Here is an 18,323-nt window from a genome sequence, read left to right as displayed (position 1 = left end):
GTATCTTTGCTAATGGTATGGCCAGGATCGCTGCAGCCATCAAACCCAATACTTTTAGAACTTCTGCGGCTGGTGCTCTGTCTTTCGATACCAATGTGCTGACATGCTGGCAAAGAAGAAAGACTCTTTCGATTGGTAGTCTTAGAGTGGTGTTTGAAGTGTCTAACTCTGCCCTATAAAAATGATATGCTGCGATGGCAACAAAGCTGACTTTTCTGAGTTGACTGTAATGCCTAAGTGATTTGCAGAGTGCCAGAGTGTATTTCCTTGCCTGAATTAGTTGATGCCGGGTTGTGGAGGTTAAGGAGCCAATCGTCTAGGTACAGAAACACCTGGAATCCTAGATGCCTCAGGTGAGCCGTAACCACTGCCATGCATTTGGTGAACACTCTGGGGGCTGTAGTGAGACCAAAGGGCAGGGCTCAAAATTGATAATGACTGGCTCCCAGCCGGAAATGCAGGTGATCGCTGGATGGCCTGGTAATTTTTATGTGGTAGTACGCATCCTTGAGATCTATCGAGCACATCCAATTGTCTTTCCCTAAAAAGGGAAGTATAGACACTAGCGTTACCATCCGGAACTTCTCTTTCTTCACAAATTGGCCGAGTCTGCTAAGGTCCAAAATGGGTCTCCAGTCCCCTGTTTTCTTTGGAACCAAAAACAACCTTGAGTAAGTTCCGAATCCTATTTGGTCTGCTGGGACTGGCTGGATGACTCTTTTTTTCTAGAAACTTCTGGACCTCTACAGTTGCCTGCTCCCTGTAACTGGGTGGAACGTCCGGGATTTTCCTTGTTGGGGGGGGATGTGGAGAAAGGTATGAACTACCCTCTGGAAATGATACTTTGTACCCAGCTGTCTTTTGTTATATCTTGCCAGATGTCTGGATACAAAGGTAAACGACCCCCGACTGCCTCCAGAGCAGGACAGTCAGGCCTCCTTTCAGGAGCACTGATACGGCTGACCAGAGAAGTGATCTCTGTCATTCCAGTGTTGCGGGCCCCCTTTGCCATGAGGGCGGCGTCTTTCATTATTACCCCCTCCTCTGCCCCTGGAGGGGGGGTTTACGTGTGCCCTGAAAGGCTCCTTGGGCTTTCCGAAACTACATCTTTCCTCCCCTTATGCCTTTGGGGTAAGGCCGAGTAGGGCTGGAAAAATGGACTCCGATGGCAGACAGAGTCTTTCCCTCCTGTTCAAACCTGGTCAAAGTTTCCTTCACTTTTGGCCCAAAAAGGGATGAGCCATCAAAAGGGGTGTTCACGAATGAAGACTTAAAGGGCTCTGCGAAGGAACACAAGCACATCCAGGAATGTCTTCTGAGAGCAATTCCTGTACCTGCTGCCCTACTCATTCCATCAGTTGCATATGATATGAGACGCATGGACGAGTTCACAACAGAATTTAGGGTAGCTAGCTGGGCGGCAACTTTGCCAGAGGCCCCTGCAGCTACAGTAACCTGAAGAGTATCTCCCAACTCCTTAACGAGATCTCTTTGCAACCTAATAAAATGGGTCAAATAGTTCAGTGAACGGAGTGTAAAATTAGCTGAACTAAACATGCATTTCCCATATCTATCCATGATCCTAGACTATCAGGAGGATGAACAGATGAGGAAGTCTCACACATTTCCTTTTTGGTGGCCGCCACCACCACCATGGCATCAACAGGGACTCCTTTGGACAAAAAAAGTTTTATCTGTTGGAGCAGAAATAAACTTGTTAAGCCTCAGAGGAACAGGCTCCAGTGAATCCCACACCCTCCAAGAGACCAGCTGCATGAGCTCATCGAAGGGTGGAGACACCCAAGAGGTGGAGGGTTGAGACTCGAAAGCCTTCAGGAGAACTGACTCGTCCTCAGTAGGGCTTTTGGACTGCCAATCACCCCTCTGCCTAAGGATCTCAAGTATCTCTGCAAAGAAGATATCCTCAGAGGGGGACCGTGGGGACCCTTCTGACTCATCCAAGTCAGTATCAGATGTTAAAGACTCCTGTGGGGAGTCCAAGTGTCTCCTCTTGTACAATCTCTTCCTGGGTACCTCCTCAGTGGGAACCTCTGGGGAGGTCTCGGAAGAGCAGGGGGCACCCTGTGGGGCTACCTGAGGCTCTGTGTCTCTACGCCTAGCCTGGACGATGGAAGCAGAAGAAGACTCGGACGCTTTGGGGGAATGAGGAAGCAAGACCTGGAGTCGAGGATGTCTTGGGGGGCAAGGCTCTCCTCATGGCTTCGAAGGCATCACAGCTCTGATGAGAAAAAGTAGATGGACCCAAAGGAACCACCAACCCCTCCCGCACAGAGGCTGTAGGCTCCGAGCTGGAGGTAGGAGCCGAGCTCATCCGAGCTGAGGCCCAGAGAAGAAGAGTCGGCACCAACAAGTCGGTGCGACTATTCTCCCCGGATCTGACTGGAGAGTGTCGGCTCCTACAGTCCCCAGTCGGTGCCGAGGACATCAGAGTAGATGGAATCGAAGACACTGGAGCAGGTCTCGGCTCCGCGATCAACAGGTCGGCTACCTCTGGCTCCAAAGGTCCGGTACGGCTCGGAGGAGGAGCAGTCATGTCAGGGGTAGTGGTCTTTGGTTTCGACGCTAGGGTCGGAGCCGACAACAATTTAGCAAGGCCTGGTGCCCATAGAAGCTTCTGCACCAATCGATCCATACCCAAATCAGAAACACTGACAAAAGACCTAAAAGAATGCACTGATGGTGTCGACTAAGTAGTGGAGATAGAGGCCTCTCAGATACTGGCTCCAGAGCTGTGGGCCAGCACTGAAAAGAAAAGACAGTCGGCTCTGAGGTCTGTGGAGCTGATGTCGCAGGATCTTCCAACTTTTAGGATTTTTTTAGACTGTTTGGAGCCCTTAGAGTCCCCTGTGGATTTTGAGAACTTGCTGGCCACATCCTGGTCACTCAACGCTTCATGAAATGAATGCTTCAACAAGCCTCTATCGACTAATTTTCTTTTCCTCTCCAGTAACACCCTAGAGGAAAAAGAGTGACAAATACTGCAAGACTCCTGTAAATGGACAGCTCCTAAGCAGTAAACGCAAGTTACATGGCCATCAGTAACAGACATTTTTTGCCCGCAGTCTGGACACTTTTTAAACCAGACTTTGGATGTTTTATCCTTGCCATCAGCCATATCCAGTAATCAAAATACCTTAGGCTTAAACACAGAACACACACACACAAAAAGCCTAAGAAAAAGCTGCTCAATATATATACTAATGAAGAACCAGACCTAGGCTCTAAAAGCACACCACACAAATAATCCTAGAAAAAGGCACCAAAAAGCAGAACTATGCTCTAAATTGTAAGTAGAGATTATTAATGTACCAATGCTAAGCTAAATATATATAGTTATAATCTATATAAATTGCAGAACGATGTAAACCAGGCCAAAACACATGAGGCCGATAAAACTACAATTAGTAACACACGGGAAAGGGTAGCTTTTAAGAAGTTACACAAGACTATAACAACTATTAGGAAGAACAGTAGAAATTTTTTAGAAATAACTTGCAAAATACGATTTGAAGAAAATACTGCCCCGAGCAAAAACTGGAACCTCTGATCAGATGCCACGGCAAACTAGATCTGAGGTAATTCCCAGTGCATCATGAGATAAGGGGCTTGGCCTTGAGCTACTGGTAAACCTCGAGCTTTGCAAACGGCTGTACCGGAGCCGATGGATCGGCTCCAAACCCATCAGCAAAGAATAAACGGCGAGATTGAACAACTTCACATCCCCCTGGTTTGAATGATGGCATTAGTATTTCCAGTGTTTTAAAACTGAGATCAGCTAAATTATATTATGTACAGCGTGTTGGAATTTGATTAATAATATCTCTCTGTAATGTATATATATTAGTGAAATCAGAATTTGAATTAATTGAACATGTTTTTAGAGGTGTTCATCTTTTTATATATTGTGAAAAAGTATGCGTCTCTTAAAATTCATGTCAGAGTTAATTGACAGCACTGCTATTGGTCCTGTTGAATGAACACATCTATATAAATAGGACTTAGGAATTGTAATAATTATTCTGAGGAAGCCTGACACTTTGTTTGGTGAAAGCGCTTAACTTGATTTTTGCCCTTGTGGATTTTATCACCATTGTGGAGTGCTGTAATTGTGCTTGTGGACTTTATTTCCATCCTTTCTGTGAGCATTTCTGATTATTTTATTTAGTGTGGTGGAGCTGTGCAAAGTCGAACGGACTGCACAGCTAATAAACCTTGCTTTGGAAGCTGTGGTGTCCTTATGTTATCAGTTATCTTTCATTTTCTGGTTTAACCTTTAGACTATATTCCACAATCCAGGGCTACTAGTGAATTAATTATTTAATGTAATCTATAAAACAAAGCAATTAAAAATACTATAAATGCTGCAGCAGCTTTTGCTCAACAACCCACAAGTCATGGGAAATGAAATGAATAATAAAGGTTCACTGAATTTTATAGTTTCACCTACCACAGACAACCATGATGTGGAGGATGGTAAATGTTCTTTAAAGGTATCTCCATGGTTAGTATCTGATAAGTAAGGACAGAAAAGTTATTTTGAATTTGATACTATTAAGGAAAGTGAGCTGAAGGTACAGGATGATTTGAACAGAAAGAGAAGAGAAGCCATGGGTGGTTTTATTATATTATCTGGAGTTAATGAGGAGGAAACAGAAGTAAACCATACTGAGTATAACAGCCAAGTTTTGGTAATTGGGGATTTTGTGCTGAGAATACCCTGGGATGGCTCACTGGACACAAATGTCCCTTTTTAAATTCAGCCCAGGAGTACTGCCTGGTAGTGTGACTAGGTAAAAGTCATGTAGAAGACAAATGAAGGCTGATGGAATCAAAGACTCACAGGAAACAGCTCTTTGGCAGCTCATAGCCTTACTCATCTGCACTAAGTGTTAGACAAATGACTGTAGATGAAATACAGTGCATTTCACATATTTGTACTTGTAAAAATAAGCTAAATTAAAAATGTATTCACAGTTAAAATATTAACATTAAACTCAGGCTTCATGGTACCAATTTATTCACAGGTAAATAATAAACACACAGTTAACATTCAACATAACAAAGAAACCAAAGATCACATCCAAAGAACATGGCTCTTATGATGAGGCTTATGTTTTCTATAATCAATTTTCGTCCTTTACACCATAATATGTTTATTATAGGCATCTGTCAAGAGACATGATGGCCAGATTGGAGGTAAATTTGCAATTTCCCAACCAATGATCAGGGCTTTTTTTTGAACAGGGTTGGAGATGAACTCTACTTTACGTAGACGGGGAGCTTATTCCATAGTGCGGGGATCCTTTTTGATATGTATCGGTTTCTCCAGCATGTTCTATTTATTTCACAGGCAAAGTTCAAGTCCTTGGATCTAGTGTTTCTGATGCTTCCTTGTTTTGCAGATGTGCAAGAAATCCATCACAGCTGGATCTGAGGATGCTTTACATCCCAAACATCACTTCTCAGTAACCTGTAAGAGACTGAGACAGCACCTTAATGCCAAATGTGTAGGTTTTCATATCCTGGATTCTTCTGGTGTGGAACGTTTGGGAGCATTTCACCTGTTGCAAGTGCCTGGTTAGGTACATGCCAAAGGCAGCACTGTACTTAATGATGGGTTAGATAAAGGATGATTAGAGTGGTACTATACTTTTTTGGACCTGGATACCACACCCTTGCTTATGAGTAGGGCAACACAGAATGATTTTTTTACTTTCTTGGCTAAATGTTGGCTGAAGGACAGACTACTGTCTACATTTTCCATATCCCTAACTATTGGGTCAACTCTCTGTGGTGTTGTATTAATGGAGTAGTAAGCATGGGTGGACAATTTCCCAAAGGGCAGTATGATGCATTTCTTTGTGTTGAGCTTTATTCTGTGGCTTTGGCACCAGTCATTTTCTTGTGTTAAAACCCTATCATTGAATTTTGGCATCATTGGGGGAATGCATAACTCCTGTGTTGATCAAAGCTAGTTCCTATAACTGGTACAGGCTGTTTGTGCTGATAAAGTCCAGCAAACACTGCACCTGTGAGTTAGAGGCAGTTAAGTTTCCCAGTCTATAAAGGCGTTGTTAAACTCTCCCCATGGCTGGATGGTTAGCACCTCTAGCTGGTCTAGGCAAGTGCCTCTAGTAGGAATAGGTAAGAGTTGTGAGCCTTGTGGGTCACAGAGGGTGACTTGTTGCTGGCCAGGACTTGTAAAACACCTTGTCTATAGAGACTTGGATGTGGATGAACTCCAGGGCATCACCCTGTTCAACCAACCTGGCGTTGTATTTGATGCTAATGCAAATCATGATATCTCCACCTTTAGCCCCTGTCTGTGTTGCTTTTGGTCTAAATGTGTGGAAGGCACTACAGCCTTCCAGTGCTGGAGTACTTTCTGTGGCTTTAAACCAAACCTCAATAACAGCACAGATGTCTACATTCTCCAGAGTGAGGAAGCTTGTAGGGTGTAGAGTTTCTTTTAAGCTCCTAACATCTAAAGGTTGCTTTGTCATTTTGAAATTGCCTTAAAAAGGCGCTATGGGGTTTATAAAGTTTTTGCCAATATCTGAAAGCCCAGGGGGGATAGATGCAGACTATCCCTAGCAAAGCAGCGTGGTCTGTTAACCATGATATTGGATTCCTATGGAGTGACACTAGAAACTAATCCAAATACTAAAAATCAATCAGTTTCTGTTCATTCTGTGTCATCACCCTTGTTGAACGTAGACTGAAAGCGCAACTTATGTCTACCATTCTTTCTCCAAAGCACTCAGAACAGCATACCTCAACTGATACAATGCAAATGTTCTCAAAAGTACTCAGCAATCATTCATGGATTTCTTCCTTCCTATGTATGCACAAGACAGTTTAAGGACTCCTAAACTTGCTTGGATTACTGTACAGGTACTTCAGGTGGACATCTGTTATTAATGGTCTTACTGTGCAGGGATGGATGTGGAAACTGTAAACAGTGCGCTTCCTTTTCCTGTACTACTATACTGTAAAGACGGATTTCCTTTTTTTTTGTTGCAGGTAATGCTATAGGCATTAAAGAATCCCTTAATTAAAATGTTTTGCTGGCTGGCCATGGATGTCCCTGATGCTGTGGGCACTGGGTGACTGCCTGTTTCACCACCATCATAATCCGCCACTGTCTGCTGGCATTGTGAGCATGGAGGTATGACCTACAGCCTGTGTACATGTGTCCATCACTAATGGGGGGAACTCTGTGCCTGCATGTTGTAGGCAGGAACTACGCTACTTCACAGTACATGTTGGTAGGACACTCAACTGAACAGTGCAGAACTGATCAGCTGACATATTCATAGTAATGCAAATTCCCTGATAAGACACTGCTAGGGTGGGAATGTAAATGACTACGAATCACAAAACTGAACACATCTGTGCAGTCTAAGTTGTCACTGCACCAATATGAACCCACAGCGAAGATGTGTTACAGTTTTGCACAGTGCTTAAGTACTGAGTGCCACACTGATTATATAAGTGTGCGTGTGTGTGTGTGTGTGTGTGTGTGTGTGTGTGTGTGGTGCGCGTGTGTGTGTGTGTGTGTATATATATATATACACATATATATATATATATATATATATATATATATATATGTGTGTGTGTGTGTGTGTGTGTGGATCTACTTTTAAATTTTGAAATGCCAAAATCTCAAGTTTTGAGATTCCAAACTCAAAATACCAAGATTCTGGAATCTCAAATCTCAACAGTGAATAAACAAAAAAAGTAAAATAATGTTTTTGCAGGGGGGGGACCCCCTGCACCCCTCCACACCCCTACTTAAATATACCAACTCAGAGATCGTTCTACAGTGAAGAGAACAGTAAGTGGAATTACCATTTTCTTCAATGTAGTGCGATCTTGGAGTTGGTATATTTAAGAACAGGAGTATTACCATTCTCTTCACTGTCGCGCAAACTCGGAGTTGGTATATTTAAGTAGGGGGGTGTGGGGAGTGCAGGTGGGCTTGCACCCCCCCCCCGCAAAAACATTATTTTAGCTGACTTTTTTTTTTAATTTGTTCACTTTTGAGTTTCGAGATACAAAAATCTCGATGTTTTGAGTTCAGTATCTCAAAACTCGTGATTTTGGTATTTTGAAACTTAAAAGTGGACCCATATGTGTGTGTACATATATATACATATATATATATATATATATACATATATATATATATATATATATATATATATATATATATATACATACACACATATATATATATATATATATATACACATATATATATATATACACACATATATATACATATATATATATATATATATATATACACACACAGTTATATAATCAGTGTGGCTAATAGATTTAGTGTCTAAAGTCACAACTTTAAGGTTCAATATGTAATTTGTATGCACGTCTAGCTCAGTACATACATCCGAGTGACGCCTCCAGGTGCATCTGCAGTTAACTCCTACTGACACCTGTAGGCGTCAAATATTGCTTGTTCATATTTGCATCAGTAATTCCAAAACCATGCTATGTACAAGGCTTTAAAATATTTCATCTTAAACTTGCACAATGGCAAACTCAGCTGCATTAATATTTGACCTCTGTCTAGTACAGGTAAATAGGTGTTAACTGTTATTTTTATGATATTAATTTATATAGATATAATTTTCACATTTTCTAAATATCTGAACAACCAAGTAACACAGACATAACTCCTTAGTCTCATATGAAAGCTCTCAGCTAGTTTAATAAAATGCAGTTGACAGTATGTGTGTAACTTGAGTAGTTGTTAGATATTGTAACTTGTTTAAAAAATATTACAAATGTAATACTGTGTTTACTGTGACTTACAAAATTCAGTTCAAGATCTAGAACCTAAAGGATACTACCACTATAAAAATAGTTTGTGTTGAAGGGTTTGCATTTATACTTCTTTCATAACACCTCTGGTTCCAGAGATATGAATGTTTAAAATGCAATTACATAATTTGATTCTGTCAAAAGGCTTAGGCTCCTCCCATTGGAAGTTACAGTGCAAACTTCCTGAGCTCCACTTGAGTGAATGTAGTGATGCACGGTGGGTTAAGGGTATTTAAATGGCAGTTATTTTCAGTTTGAATGTTCTGATCAAGTCCTGTTGATTTTATGGATAAAACAGTTTTATTATTTAATAAATGCAGCTGGTGGTAAGTGTATGGGGTTTGTGTTTTTATTGTTTTTGAGATTTTGTTCGATACCCCGATTTGCCTTTTTCTGTTCTTTGGTTCTTGGCTTCACTTTGCAATTCAGCTATGACAAAGGGCAATTTATTATTCCAGGGATAAAAATTCAAAGGGGATATTCCAGGGTGGTTCTTTGTTTCGGGTATTGCTTGTCTTGCCCTTACCCTATTAAGTTGTTTATCTAACAGAGTAGATCTTGGTTACAGTTTGGCTCCCAGAAAACATCTTTTTGTGGATGACTTAACATTCAGTAAAAACTAAATGAAACCTCCAGCCAAGCTAGAACTTCCACTGAGTGACCTATTAAACCGCTTGGATCAGAGGCACATGGGATATATGCAAATGACAATTATAAACGTCAGGTGTTTCAGCTACATGGCGATTATGAATGCCCATGACTTTTTTTCTTTTTAATGGACAATTTCAGGCCAATAAAGCCAAACCCCACTGGCTGTGGATATGCATATTTCGGCCTTCTTGGCTGGAGTTTTCATTTCGTTTTTACTGATTGTTTTTTCTATGTGACCTTCTCACTCTTTGTTTTAGTTTATTAGTTGGGATATTTTGAAGTCATCCTAATGGTAATGGACATCGGCTGGGTATAACAGCTCTGTGTTTCTTATGCGTAGTCAAACACTCTGCTTGTGCTGTGCTGATGAGGTCATAACAAGGCCGAAAGTCACTCAGTGGAAGTTCTAGCTTGGCTGGAGTTTTCATTTAGTCATCCAGAAGACTAAAATGAACATTGAAAATAACATTTACATTCAGGAATAAAGACTAAGCTATAAACTAATTCGCTCTTCCTGTTTTAAAGTTACAGTTTTAGTGTGAATGACTGGTCCCAAAAAGTATTGGATCAGTTGGACAGAAAAATAAAACAAAAAAAAATAATTCACGCTTAGCAAATGATACATGAAATGTATAGTGTATACATAGATTATATATCCCATGGTTTGAAGGAAGTATGTGCGCCTCAGAATTGACTACACCTATCTGCTGACCTCATCAAATCCAAATATAGTGAAAGCTTTAATGCATGAGGAAAGGAAGTCTAAGATGATTTCTTTGCTTACTTTAGCAAAAGCATTCAAGTGGCAAGCAGGAATGGAAATCAAAATACAAGCAGACAAAAATTAGACAGCAACTGAATATGCCAAAAAAAAAAAAACAAAAGAAGGGATCAATAAGAAGGAAAGCATTGTGGAAAAGACAAATACAGTGGCAAGTATAGAGATCTCAGGGAACAACCTCATGTTGATCACAGTTTGATGCAGGAATGGTTAGAGAAGGGAGTTAAAACCAAAGGGTGAAAGGTTAATAATAGCAGCCCAGGATAGTGGGCTATGTACAGGTTGGTTTAGAAAGTCCACTGACCATGTGGGAGAAACAGAGAAATGCAGGTTCTGTAAAAAAGAAAAAAAAGCACTGTACACAGTTGCATACCTTGTTGCTAGGTATAATATACTCATAGTAGGGGGCTTAAACACCAAAAGACACAATAATGTGGCAAGATTGATGCACTGGGGATTGTGCAAACACTACAATATAGAAGTATCTCAGAAGCACTGGAAACAGAACCACAAAGCATCATCAAAAATGATGAATTATGGGATCAACCATTAGCAACAATTCCAAAAAACAGATGAAAAACACAAAAGTGGCGCTGATCAATGAAATTTCTACACATAGTGATTACAGTGTCTCACGTAGAGAGAGATACAAAGTAATAAAACATCAGAATTTGTGTGCAGAAATGAGGGCATTGTGGAAGAAAAAGAAGTTATGTACCTACCATAACGTTCCATGTTAGTTGTCTTCATCTCACCTTCCTTCTTGCTGTTTGGGTTCAGAGCCGATCCTCGGCTCTGACTCAGCCATCTTCTATAGCTCGAGAGCTATTTATTGTCTCGAGGCTACCCCTTATCCCAGAATGCCCAGTGTCAGCTACCCAGATCTCGTCTGTGATAATGCACACCAGACATTAGAGTAACCAGTTAATAAAACTGGTTGTCCAATACACCTAAACAAGGAAAGAGTTATAGATTTACCTGGCATGTGAAATAATAAAAGATGCACAGCCAGTGAAAAACAAAAGGGAACTCCTCACAATCCTCTAGGAAGGGGGAAGGAGGGAGGGACGCAAGAAGGAAGGCGAGATGAAGACAACTAACATGGAACATTATGGTGGGTACATAACTTCTTTATGTTAAGTTGTCTATCGCACCTTAGTTCTTGCTGTTTGGGACAGCGTCCCTAGCACCTAAAATCCCGGGTGGTCATTGGAACAAACTCTTTAGAACAGTAGAGCCAAAGGAAGCGCTGCTCCGGGAGACCATATCTACCTTGCAATGAGAGATAAAAGTGTGGGGGTTTGCCCAAGTGGCAGCTGCACAGATTGAGTCTATGGGCAACCTAGACTGAAACGCTACAGAGGTGGCTAATGCTCTAGTAGAATGACCTTTTGGTTTAGCTGGTAGCTCTTCATTTCGTAACGGATAAATAAAGGCAATAGTATCAGATAACCATCTGGACAAGGTCACTTTGGAAATTGGAAGGCCTTGTTTGCTGAAAGCATAAGAAAGAAATAACTTGTCTGAGTTTCTTAATTCCTTAGTTCTATGGAGGTAAAAACCCAATTGTCTGTGTACATAGGTTCATAGGTTCATACTAGGCTACCTGCCCTAGAGCATTTATAAGCCTAGCCAGAATATGTTTGGCTTTCGCAACCCATTTTAAATTTATTTTGCTATGCCCTTTTTTGAGGTTAGTATACTGTGCCTCTGTCTAACAGTGACACAGAAGTGATACCCGGGGTAAACCTATGATCTCCCATCCACTCATCAAGATTCCTCTTGAAGAGAGTCAATGAGGGACTCTGCCTAACCTGGACTGGGATTTTATTCCAGAGTGAAGGGAGCCTCTGGGTTATGAATCTGTCCCTCCAGCATGTCCTATTTATTTCAGTGCTGAGGTTCAAGTCTCTCGAGCGTAGCTCGATGGGATTTGGATTTTCTGAGATGCAGCATGTCCATTAATTCCGGGTTGGACATGGCTTTATACGTCAGGCACAGATCGCCTCTGAACAGGCGGTATGCCACTGAGTAGAGCTGGAGTTTCTTTAACCGGCAGCATATGGCATCTGTTTGAGCCCTTTGATCCTCTTGGTGATGTACTTTTGGGGTCTTTCCAGTTGCTGCAGGTGTTTGGTAAGGTACATCCCAAAAGGGGCATTGTACTCAATTATGGGCCTGATGAGGGATGAGTAAAGAGGCACGATGACCTCCCCTGATCTAGATGTGAATCCCTTCATGATTAGGTGGGCTATATAAAATGTTTTTCTAACCACTTTGGCCGCGTGGTTGTCAAATGAGACATTGCTATCAACTTGGGTCCCCAGGTCCCTAATTACTTCTTCTGTACTTAATGGATTACCACCTATGTGGTAATTTGTGGGCACTTTGTTTTTGCCAAAGGGGATGACTATACACTTTTTGGCATTTAGCTTGAGGCCATGGCTCTGGCACCAGTTGTCTGTTTCTATGAGGCCCTTTTGGAGGATGCTTGCGTCGGCTGAAGAGTCGATTATGGCGCACAGTTTGCAGTCATCTGCTAACTTGGTCAGCCACAGTCCTTCCGTGTTGGCTTGTACCTCCAAGAAATATATACCGGAGAGGTCCCAGGACTGAGCCTTGTGGGACACCACTTGTAACTGGTTTGGAGTCTGACATGGCTCCAGCAATTCTAACCATGTGGGTTCTGTCCTTGAGCCAGTTTGCAATCCATCTAGTGACATAGGGGTTTATATTTAAGCTGGTCAGCTTATCTATAATGCCCGAGTGGGGTATTGTATCGAAGGCTTTTGTGAGGTCCAGGTAGGCTGTGTGGACCACCTTCCCCTCGTCAATGGCCTTGGTGACTGTTTCAAAGAAATCAACCAGGTTTAAGAGGCAGGATCTGCCCTTAACAAAGCCGAACTGGGTAGGTTCCAGTGTTTGTAGGTCCCCAATATCTTTATTTATGAGGTCCATGATGATCCTTTCCATAGCTTTGCAGACCAAGCTAGTCAGGCTTATGGGGCGATAGTTTCCAGGATCCATTGAGGCACCACCTTTATGGAGAGGGACCACTGTTGCTGTACGCCACTCTTTGGGCACATATCCTGTAGTAAGGCTGAGATTGAACAGTAGTTTTATGTTTGGGTTTAGCTCTTCTTGGAGTTCATGTAGGATGCAGCCTGGGACACCATCTGGTCCCATTGATGCTGTGTTTTTTGCTTTGGAGAGGGCAGCTCTTACCTGAGCATCTGAGATGTCAAGGGGGCAGCACTCTGCTGGGATAGATATTTGCCCTTTTGGTGGGGGGGGGAGTTTGCACTGAACCTGTCAGCTAGGATGTTGGCAATGTCTGTGGGTTTGGTGTATTTTTTGTCATTTTGGACTAATTCTGAGCATATCTGGGAATTACCACCCAGGTTCCTAACATAACTAAAGAAAGCCTTGTGATTATCCTTAGTGTCCTGTGCAATTTTTCTCTCGAAGCTGGCCTTAGACAATTTTATGTGTGCCCATAGTTTTTTGCTAATATTGATCAGTGATGCCTTCCCTTTTTGGGATTTTGCTCTATCATTTAGTAGCTTCCTCCTTCTATTGTATAGTTTGTTTATGGCTGGGGACCACCAGACAGGACGTCTGCCTTTGGAGGACTGGGTCTTGGTTTTATTTGGGATCGCATGATCCATGCATTCCTGTAGGTGTTCATAGAATGCGTTTATAAAGGATTCTGCGGTCTGGGCCGTATTTTCCACAGGCCCGGGGGCTTTGAAGGATTCCACCTCAGTTTTGAGGAGTGTGAAATTTGCTTTAGAGAAGTTTTTCACTGTGGTTTTCTGAGCAGGGGGTGGGGTCGGGATGTGAATATCCAGTGAGATTAGTTTATGGTCTGATCTTTCCAGTGAGGGATAGACTTCTGGTCTGGAGCCTGGAGTCCCCATGTTGGTGATGATCAGGTCCAGTATGTTTTCCCCTCTTGTGGGAGTGGTAACAAGTTGTTCCATAGCATTTGAGTTTATAAATTCTAGGAACCTTTGGGCTAGGGTGATGGAGCTAGAGTAATGCTCCCAGTCTATGTTTGGGTAGTTGAAGTCGCCCAATATAATGGTGTTTGGAGAGACCTTCATATTTTCCAGTGTTCTCAGGAAGGCCGAGTGGGGTTCCTGGGTTTGGGAGGGTGGTCTGTAGCAGGCTGTAAAAACTGGAAGGCAGTTTTACCCACTGTTAGTTGCACATGGATAGTCTCTGATGCTTCGTGCTTTGCCACCAACCTGGAGGTGTGGGTATCTTTGATGAATATCAATACTCCCTCTCCTTTTATGGTTCGGTCCAAGTTTTAGGGCCGAAAAGCATGGTATGAGGTATAACCTGGTAGTGCTGAACCAGGTTTCTGTTACTGCACAGATATCGATGTTCTCCATGCTAAGGAGAGTTTCGAGTGCGTGCATCTTGAGGTTTAGACTTCTGGCATTGAGTAGCATTACTCTTAGTTTCTTATCCCTTGTGATACCTATGGAGGTGGGTTTGTCTTTTGAGCCTTGCCTAAAAAAGGCACTATGGGGGTAGCAAGAGCCTTTGCCAATATCCGAAAGCCCAGGGGTGACAGGTGCAAGCCGTCCCTAGCGAAGCATCGTGGCTTGTCGAGCATATCATCCCAAGCTGACAGGCATGGATCCCCTTTGAATGACACCAGTACTTAAGCCAATTGTTGAAATTGATCATCTTGTCTTCATATTGTGGCATCATTCTTGGTGAGGGTAAGATGCTACTCAAGGTCAGGGTCATACCAGCCTGGGCTACATGCTCAGAGAGCTCCTTTATGTCTCTTTTCATGTAGTCCAGGGAGGTACGTCTCAGGTCATTCACACCAGCATGGACAATGACTGAGTCATATTTGTAATTGCCTTGGAGTGACCTGAGTGCTTGTGTTATGTGGCGGATCCTAGCGCCCGACAGGCTGCTCACCGTGACCCTCTCCTTGTTCAGCCTGGTGAGCGGGACGTCAGTGTGCCTGACGATAGAGTCACCTATTACAAGTGTATCAGGTGTGTTGTTTAGTCTTAAGGGCTGTGACTGTTTGGCACACCGGCTTTGAGAGATATGTGTTGCACGTGTTTTGTTTTGGGGTAGCGGCTGCTTGGGTGTCTGCTTTGGAGGTCTCTGCTGCTTCGGCAGATCTTTATTTAGAGCCTCAGTATGTTTTTGTGTGATTATGTGTTTGGTTTGCTGTCGTGGTAGGTCTATGTGAGACTGGAATTGTAGTGAGTGTGGTTTCCTTCTCCTCCTGACTGGTTATGCCAGTACTGAGTTGAGAGAGCTTAGCCTCCAGTCTGGCTATATGGTTGCATCTCTCACATGTGTTGGAATTTGTTGGGAGGAGGAGAGGGTTGTCTGTGTACAAGAGGCAGTTGTAACATTGCCTCAAGATTCCCAGATTCACCAGCTGGACCGGAGAGGAGATTGACAACTCACCTTTGGACATGCTAGAATAATATTGGGAATTCCTTAATAATTGAAAACCAGGGCCAGTGGGGAGTGAGGGTGTAGTGCTTTTAATTTTTAGTGCTGACTTATATAATTGCTTTAGTGAGCAAGTGCCAGGTAACTTAAGTGCAATGTGTTACAGGTAACTTAAATGCAAAACGACAAACAGTAACTTTCTTTCAAGTGAAACAGGGAAATAAGTACAGTAAGCAATGCAGATATCACTAGTGATCCACAGAAGCACTGAGAAGCCACATATTAGGTGGAATTAGCGTTCCAGGGAAATAACAAGCAAACAAACAACAAGCATATAAACAAAGCTAGATTCAGCAGGCCTGGATCTAGTCTATGCTACAGCAAACAAGGTGTACCAATTTCAGTAACATACAGTTCAAATATTCAGGCACTATAAACCTTTAACCAGAAATTCCCAGTTCAGAAGGGTAGAGTCCAGCCTCTTCTCCCACAAGAGTGCAGACCACAAACCTTCTTAATGTAAAATAACTGGCCTGAAGCCCAAGTGCTTAAACCAGAACTAATACACTTTAAGAATAACAGACACTGGGCTCTCAATCAGCAGTTCCCAACTTAGAAGGATGAAAGCTACCTGTCCTGCCACCACAGGGCATGCCACAAACCTTCCTAATGTAAAACAACTGGTCTGAAGCCCAAGTGCTTAATCCAAAAGACTTAGAATGATAGCTACACTTTAATCAAGTTACTACAAAGCAGTAATAAATACAATTGAATACTTTAGAGAATGCCTGGATTAGTGCTTAAGTTACACAAACAAAGCTAGATCCAGCAGGCCCAAATCCAGTCTATGCCACAGCAAACAAGGTGCACCAACCCCAGTATGAAGCAGTTCAGATATGCATGCACTATAAGCCTTCAATCAGAAATTCCCAGCTCAGAAGGGCAGAGTCCAGCCTCTCCTCCCACAAGAGTGCAGACCACGAACCCTCTCAATGCAAAACAACTGGCCCGAAAGCCCAAGTGCCCAAACCAGAACCAATACACTTTTAGAACAACAGACACCGAGCCCTCAATCAGCAGCTCCCAACACCGAAGGATGCAAGCCACCCGCTCTGCCACCACAGTGCAGACCACAAACCCTCTCAGTGCAAAACAACTGGTCCGAAGCCCAAGTGCTTAAACCAAAAGGCTTAGAATGAGTTACACCAAGCAGTAATAAATACAATTGAGTACTTTTAAGATGATGCAAAAGTAAAAAAAAGTAGGTAGAAACACAAGTACAGTAAAAGCAGATGAAATTTTTTTTCTTTTCTTTTTTTTTTTTCTGAACAAGTGCTGAGATCAAAGAAACAGATTTGAGTGCTGAAACTAGAAAACTGGCTAGTTGTAAGAAAAAAAAAACTAAGCTAGAAGGCTTCCCTCCAACACAGAAGGGCTTGGGGGCTCAGAAGCCTACAAATAGTCTATACCACTTAACAGGAAAGGCAGGAAACAAGCTTAATTTTTTTTCTGTTTCCCAGATGCTCTCTTTGTACACAGTAGGAGTGCCTGAAATCAGAACATGATCTCACTGCACTCAGCTGAGTGAGAAAATGAGATGGGCCCAGAAGGAGTATCCAGACACAAATTCACAAGAGGGGCGGGCAGCTGCAAGGCCACCAAGATTAACACCAAAACAAAAACAGGGAGGGTCGGTGGGACTAACTGAAGAGCAGAGTGAAAACTTCCAGTTCAGTTAATATTCCTTCCACACAGTTAAAATCAATTTAAATACTGTATTTTTTTGAAAAAAAAGAGCAGATAAAGGTACTTAAATTCTCTTATATGTCCAGTTGAATATAGCAAGTTCTTAGCCGGCCAAAGCTGAGGTTACCAATTGGTGGAGCTTGTATTCTGCCTTGTTGCTGTGATTAGGAAAGAAAACTGGGAGATCTATGGATTGATTTAAATTGTTCTCTAAGCAGACTTTAGGAATAAAGGGTGGACTGGTCCTCAGAGAAACTCTGTCCTTATGAAAAACCAGGTACGGAGGACAAACACATAGTGCTTGAAGTTCTGAGACACGTCTAGCTGAAGTAATACCAACCAGAAAAAGTGTCTTCCAAGAAAGAAATTTTAAAGAGCATGATGCTGCCGGTTCAAATGGAGGCAAAATTAAGGAGGCTAAAACTAAATTGAGATCCCAAGGAGGGGGAGGATCTCTAACTGGGGGTCTGAGAAGAGATGTCCCTCTCATAAAAGCTTTGCAGAGTTTATGAGACATTATGCTAGAATTAAGCATGCCGATATGAAAATTAGAAATGGCAGCTTGTTGTACTCTAATGGTAGTGGAAGCTGCTCCAGACTGAAAAAGCTGCGTTAGAAATTCAAGAATCTCATGGATTGGGGATGAGAAAGGATCCAAATTTCTAGATTCTGCCCAGTAAGAAAAACATTCCCATTTACTAGCTTACGTTTTCCTCATAGTAGACTTATGTGAGGAAACAATAACATCACGGACTGCTGAGGAGATATTGGAAAGCCTGGCTAAGGTTGGAAGTGGAGCAACCAAGCTGTGAGCTGGAGAGTTTGAAGGGATTGG

At 42.4% G+C, this 18,323-nt stretch overlaps 1 protein-coding gene across 1 annotated transcript in view; it reads right to left on the bottom strand.

Annotated features, from left to right (window-relative positions):
- Positions 1 to 18,323, bottom strand: part of IQGAP2 (IQ motif containing GTPase activating protein 2) — a gene marked incomplete in the record, with an annotated part of 4,327,392 nt that overhangs the window by 733,509 nt on the left and 3,575,560 nt on the right.

Source organism: Protopterus annectens, chromosome 2.part2, assembly GCF_019279795.1.
Source record: "Protopterus annectens isolate FY-2018-M chromosome 2.part2, PAN1.0, whole genome shotgun sequence".
Lineage (NCBI taxonomy): Eukaryota > Metazoa > Chordata > Ceratodontiformes > Protopteridae > Protopterus > Protopterus annectens.
Note: the sequence above shows the minus strand (reverse complement) of the source record. Positions and strands in the feature narration are given on the sequence as shown.